Raw genomic sequence first — 6,541 nt, 5'->3', positions numbered from 1 at the left:
CTAGGCTGCCATCCTTCTTTTGCTCGGCTATCAAAGCCGACCGGCTGACTTTTAGCAACCTGTTTAGTCCGTCTGACGTAGGCGCGATGAGCAAATCTGGAGACAGCTCTTCTAACTTTCCCGTGTCGGGATTTTCCTCTCCAGTATCTGGTGCCTTTAACGCTACAGGCTCAATTTTATTCAGTTCGGGCGTGCTCTGAATACCAGCTTGCTGCGCCTCTGACCCTTTCTCATCGTTCAACAACGTCGGCCCCGCAACTACCGCCTTTGCAGCGAGCTCCCGAACCTTCGATCTGGTTAAGGCCTGAACGCTAGCCTCACCAAACAAAAGCCCCTTCTCGCGCAGGAGGTGATCGGACCTGTTCGAAAATAAGTACGGGTACTGGGGGGGCAGCATAGATGACACTGCGGCCTCCGTCTCAAGTGCTCCGAAAGGTCCTTCAATAAGCACTTTTGCTACCGGCAGACACACGCTATGAGCTTCCACTGCTTGCTTGATCCATGCGCACTCGCCCGTGAACATATCGGGTTCTACGTAAGAGGGGTGAACTACATCCATTGTAGCTGCGGAATCGCGAAGCACTCGGCACTCTTTCCCGTTCACGAGGAGGTCTCGCATGTAAGGCTCGAGAAGCTTCATGTTCTCGTCAGTGCTGCATAAAGACAAAAACACGACTTTTGTTTTTGTTTCTGGACACTGCGCCGAAAAGTGACCCGGCTTCTGGCACGTATAACAAACGCGCGCTTGCCTCGTCTCGAACCGCTTTCTGCGTTCGGCTTCGGTTGCCGCCGTCTCCTTACGTTCGGTCGGACTGCTTTCACTTGCATCCGAACTACGTGTGTCCCCCTTTGCTCTCATGGGTGTGAACTTCGGCCTCTCAAACTTGGAGCCAAATTCACCCTTTTGACCGTCCTTAGCTCCACGAGCCCGACGCGTCACAAACTCCTCGGCTAGCTCAGCGGCTCGAGCCACCGTACTAACGTCTGGCCTATCCAAGACCCAGTACCGCACGTTCTCAGGTAACCGACTATAAAACTGTTCTAGCCCGAAACACTGCAGAACTTTCTCGTGGTCACCAAACGCTTTCTCTTCTTTGAGCCACTCCTGCATGTTTGACATAAGCCTGTACGCAAACTCTGTATATGACTCACTTTTGCCTTTCTCATTTTCCCGAAACTTCCGACGGAACGCCTCCGCTGACAGCCGGTACTTTTTTAGCAGACTCGATTTCACTTTGTCGAAATCCTCTGCCTCCTCTCTCTCCAAGCGAGCGACTACGTCGGCCGCCTCGCCGGGTAGCAAAGTGAGCAAGCGCTGTGGCCACGTTTCCCGAGAGAACCCCTGCTTCTCGCACGTTCGCTCAAAGTTAACCAGGAACAAACCAATGTCCTCTCCAAGCTTAAACGGCCGCATCAGGTCAGTCATTTTGAACAATACTCGTTCTCCTGCACCGTGTGCCTGACTTCCATTACGAGCGCGTTCCATCTCTACCTCGAGACGCTTCATTTCCAAAGCGTGTTCGCGCTCTTCTTTTTCTTTCTGTTCTTTTCGTTCACGCTCATCTTTCTCTTTCTGTTCTTTAAGTTCACGCTCATCTTTCTCTTTCTGTTCTTTAAGTTCACGCTCATCTTTCTCTTTCTGTTCTTTAAGTTCAAGCTCCCTCTCCTCAATGGTCTCAAGGCATTCCGACAGCTCGTCATCCTCAGCTTCTAACTCAAGAATAGCCCTTAGCAGTTCTGGTTTTCTGAGTTTGTCTGAGACATCCAGACCCAACTCTCTTGCAAGCTCCAGCAATTTCGGTTTGCGCAACGACTTCAAATCCATGGCTGCTCTGAATGCTGCTTTCTCTACTGCCTACTATTGTGTTGCCGCAAACTAACCCGGCAGCAACGACAACCACAATTACCAGCTCTGTTTCTGACACTAACAAAAGCCTGGCAAAACTCAGAAGAAGAAAGTCCCGCACTCACCAAACCTCGCAGCCAAGAATTCAGCGCAGTCGTTCCGCTGCAGGCAACCAGTCATCACACAGGGCTCGTTGCACTGCTCCCGGATGGTCGTTGTGCTGCTCAGCATACATTCAACCGCATCTCTTCGCTGCTGGCCTCCGTTGTCGCGATCTCACCGCTGGCAACCAGCTGTTGGGGGTCTCGGTGCTGGCGCCCGTTATTGCGAATGGGTCGCAAGCCCCAAGGGTAGCGTTGGCCTGGCGGCCTGGGGCACTGGAAGCATCCGAAGGTCCCGGCAAAGCATGAGAAGACTGGTAACAGAACAACTTGTTTATTCTAACATAGCAAAAGAGCGGCCGGTCAGGTCGACCGGAGTGGAGAGACGGGAGAGCACGTAACTCAACAGAAGAAATCGGAGCCTCTCTCCTGGCGTCCGGGGGCAGCTGCTCTTATACTCTCGGCGTCGCGGGCCAGAAGGAAGGTCACGGGATGAGCCCACGACACGGCGGAGCATGAGCCCACGACGGCGCGCACGGTCGAGCCGAGAGACATGTTGAGCCGAGTGTAGTGACGCATCGCCAACCCGCCGACGGACAGACCTGCTGGCTCCTCACTTGGGGAGCTCCGCTCCCCGGCTGCCGCGCTTTGACAAGCGTGGGCACACACACACACACGCACACACGAAGACACGTGGCACTGAAACACGCTTGAACACGCTTGGCGGGGAGGCGTTGCGGCGGCGTCGAACGGGCCAAAATGTCCGCCGCTTTGAACGAAGCCCCGGCGTCCGTTGCATCCGCGCCGGCATTAGCGCGCGTTGTAGGCGAAACGTAACAATTGATTCGCCAAATTTAAAAAAAAAAAAGATGAAAAAAGAATCATCCGTGGCAGATAACACAATTCTAACCATTGGACTAAATTACTCGATGAGGCGGACATTACACGAGCAGTCAAATGCGTAATTGACTGATTAACAAAAGCCCGTTAATTAAGTTTTTACTAATTAATTTACAGCGCATATTGCAATTTACGAATTGTAACTAGTGGGTTTGCTAATGATATGGGAACTAATTCTGAGGATGGCACCAGTTTCAAGATATGCGCCGTCAAACTTGCTGTAAAAGTTCCCTGTTGTTGCATTTACATTTTTTAAAGAAAACGCTGTTTTCTGTAGAATAAGCTATAAAACAGCCACAGCACCGTCCGCCCATTATCTGAAGGGGCGATCGTACCGCATAAATGCATGGCTGAGCCCTCCACTGCCCTCCGCTACAGACACCGCTAGTAACAAGTGCATCCTTTTCGACGTCGCCAGCCGCAATCAATTGCCGCGCGGGTCGGTCTGCCCGTGTACTGCGTCACCGAAAGCTGAGCGTGCGGGATAATGGGAAACATCTGCTGGTGAACGGGGCTATCTGCATTCCCAGAGCAGTGACAAGAAAGGACCAGGCTTATCCCGTTTATAATGCAAATGAGCGCTGAGTGGCTGATGTGGCGACGGGCGCTCAGCTTTAGGCGACATCCACAGCCATGATGCGGCTTTATTCGGTTGTAAGAAGAATTAAAGGAAAGCAAAACTATGTAGGCAGCACCGTGAACGCCTAGACGACGGTTGGCTCCTGAACATCGGCCAGCCGCGGTGGAGGGATAATGAGGCAAAAAATGGGCGCAACAGGAGAGGTTGTACAGAGGGAAAAGGTCGCAATAAGGAGAGTCTGGAGGCTGGAGATATATATCTATATATCTCACCTCGTGATGACTGACATCTGCAGCGGCAAAGAGCCGTATTTGACGGCCAATCGCTGCTCATCTATATCTTTGAACACTTTTGCGGCTGTTACTCACCGGGCCATCAGATATATATGCAGCCACACTCATCTCTTCGCTCTTATATTCGCCCTAAGTTGACGTTGGCCCGCTCTGCTTTCTTGCTTTTTCGCTTCACGACTTCTTTATCCGTCATCGCGCATCAGCAGCTCTGATTTTAGAATATTTAGACAGCGTTAGATATGCTGCGTGATAGCCTGTCACGCATGGAGTTGCCCCCGAAACGTGTACGCAGACGCTACTGCTACCAGACACTGCGTAACCTCGCGCATGTGCGTAGCAAGTTGCGATACCGATAGCTCGAGTGGACGGCGGCTCCCCAATTCACATCTCCACTGAGGTCCTTATTCTACGATATTGCTGCAGTGGCACAAACGACATGAGTTGGATCCCCATCGCGAGCTTTCATACACACACACGCTGAAGCGCTGTTTCTTAAGGCTCCCTAGATCCCCAGTGGCGGATACTTCTACTACGAAATTTTTAGTGTCCTCTCCGCCGTGACGTTCGCAAAATAAAAGTGAATTATTCGCAATATTTACAAAAGGCACAGTAATTTCGTGCTCGCAACGCGACCGCGGTGCCGCATTTGTCTAGTTATAGATTGACAAGTCACGTGTGTATGAGCTGTTCAGCGTCGACTACATCGAATGGTGCACAAATGAGAAGGAGCGGTTGACCTTCGAATCATTTTATCCGCGAACAACCAACCTTTTTCTGTCAACCTAAAACTCTCTTATCCGTTCCGCTTTAGTATTTTAGCGGGCAGTTCGGTGCAGCGTAAATAGCAATTCAATTAATTTCCATTTCTGGCGTCCCCCCAAGAATCGGATCATACGGCTTCTTGCTTGTATGGAAATATCCGCAGTGATTGCTTAGTGGCTTTGGTGTTGCGCTGCTAAGCACGAGGTCGCCGGATGGAATCCCGGCCACGGCGGCCGCATCTCGATGAGGGCGAAATGCAAGAACACCCGTGTACTTAGATTCGGGTGCACGTTAAAGAACCCCAGGTAATCAAAATTAATCCGGAGTCCCCCACTACGGCGCGCCTCATAATCAGGTCGTGGTTCCGGCACGTAAAAAAAAAAAAAAAAAAAAAAAAAAAAAAACAAACATAATTTCATTTTTGTATGGAAATACGGCGTGCGTATGTCCAGAAAGGCCGGCCTGTTCGAGTATCTTCTGATTGGCTTTGCTATCGCGTTGCTTTGACATGGCTTCCTGTTGCTATCGCAAGGATACTGGTCTGATCGACGGTTATGATGATGCGGTCAAGGAACGTATTGAGCACACTCACAGATACGATTTAAGTCGTTGATAAGCCGACTAAGTGAAGAAAGGCACGACAGAGTAAAGATTAGAGCCTCCTGTCATTGAAGATATTAGACACCCCCCCCTCTCCCCCCGCCGTTCTTGCCTCTTAATTATTTTTTATTTTGTAGTATTTGAGGAATCACTGCTGCAATGTATATGAAACGAGCAAATTGTTGCGTAAGCATCACTGTAAATTACAGAACGGAGGGCAAACTGAATTATGCGCGACGTGTGTGCCGTGCATAGAGGCGCCATTTATTTATGCATACATATCTTTTTTTCTTTTCGGTTGCGTGTAGTATGAATCACCCCGAACATTTCGCCTAAAAAAATAAATTACAGCTCTACACAACACACTGTTCCAACTATACTTGCGTTGTTATATCATGCAACTATTTCTGATTACATTACAGTCTATTTCTTATGCTCGTGTTGATTCAGATATTGCCGCCTGCGAACCAGCGACGCCACCAGAAATCTAATTGAAAAGAATGTACTGTGAAACAACACATGCACCTTGAACCTTCACAGCATTCGTGTCGGGAAAACAGGCAGTTCTTGTAGTTCACGTTGTACAAAAATATTTGCAGAAGTATCCGCAAACTTTATCGAGTTGTGGCGCAACTTATTTTGTATTTATAATGAACGCGAGAACGACCTCGAATTACACATATGTACTATAGTTCTCGCCTCAAAGAGCTTTGAGGTCGCGATCCCATTACTGCGCGACCACTCGCTCCCCCCCAGCTTGTTTTCTTTCTTTTTCAATTTCGCCAGTGCAACACTGAGGCTTACTTGAAATCCAGAACGCTGTCTGCTAACACCTAATTCATAGTGGTTGTATATAGATTGCACTACCCGAAAATCTGACGTTGTTCGTGCTCGTGAAACACAGTCGCCGCCATAAGTTAGCGTATTACTGGACGTTTATTAAACGAATAGCTCGCTTTTTTATACTCATGTCACTGCTTCGCATGAATTATTACCGTTTGTGAAGTTAATATCGCCACTAGTTGCATATTGTGCTCAAGGTGTCTGTGCGTGTGTTTGACTCTTTGTACCTTTAGACCGCAAATAACTACTAATATATATCACAGCCCCAACCAGAAAGGTCGCCCATGTCACATGTTTAGTGCATGCACCCCAAAATTGCACCTCAACATTTGGTCAGGAAATCTACCGCGCCTTAGTAGAGAGCAGTATCTGAGCAATTATGTAATGATAATAACATCTCTGTAGGCGAAGACTTCTGCAGATCAACACGCTTGTCACGAAAAAGACTAATTGAATACGGAAAATCTAGCGGCCAACCTTTTTCACTGCGCTTTAACAAACTTATCAACAAAAAGCGCTACATCTACTGCGCATCCATTGATAACGTTTGTGAAGTTGATTCCCCTCGTGAGTCACATGGTAATCGCAACCCACCTTTAAGCAATACTGGCAATTC

The sequence above is a fragment of the Dermacentor andersoni genome, chromosome 1, assembly GCF_023375885.2.
Source record: "Dermacentor andersoni chromosome 1, qqDerAnde1_hic_scaffold, whole genome shotgun sequence".
NCBI classification, from domain to species: Eukaryota; Metazoa; Arthropoda; class Arachnida; order Ixodida; family Ixodidae; genus Dermacentor; species Dermacentor andersoni.
This window is presented reverse-complemented; position numbering follows the sequence as displayed.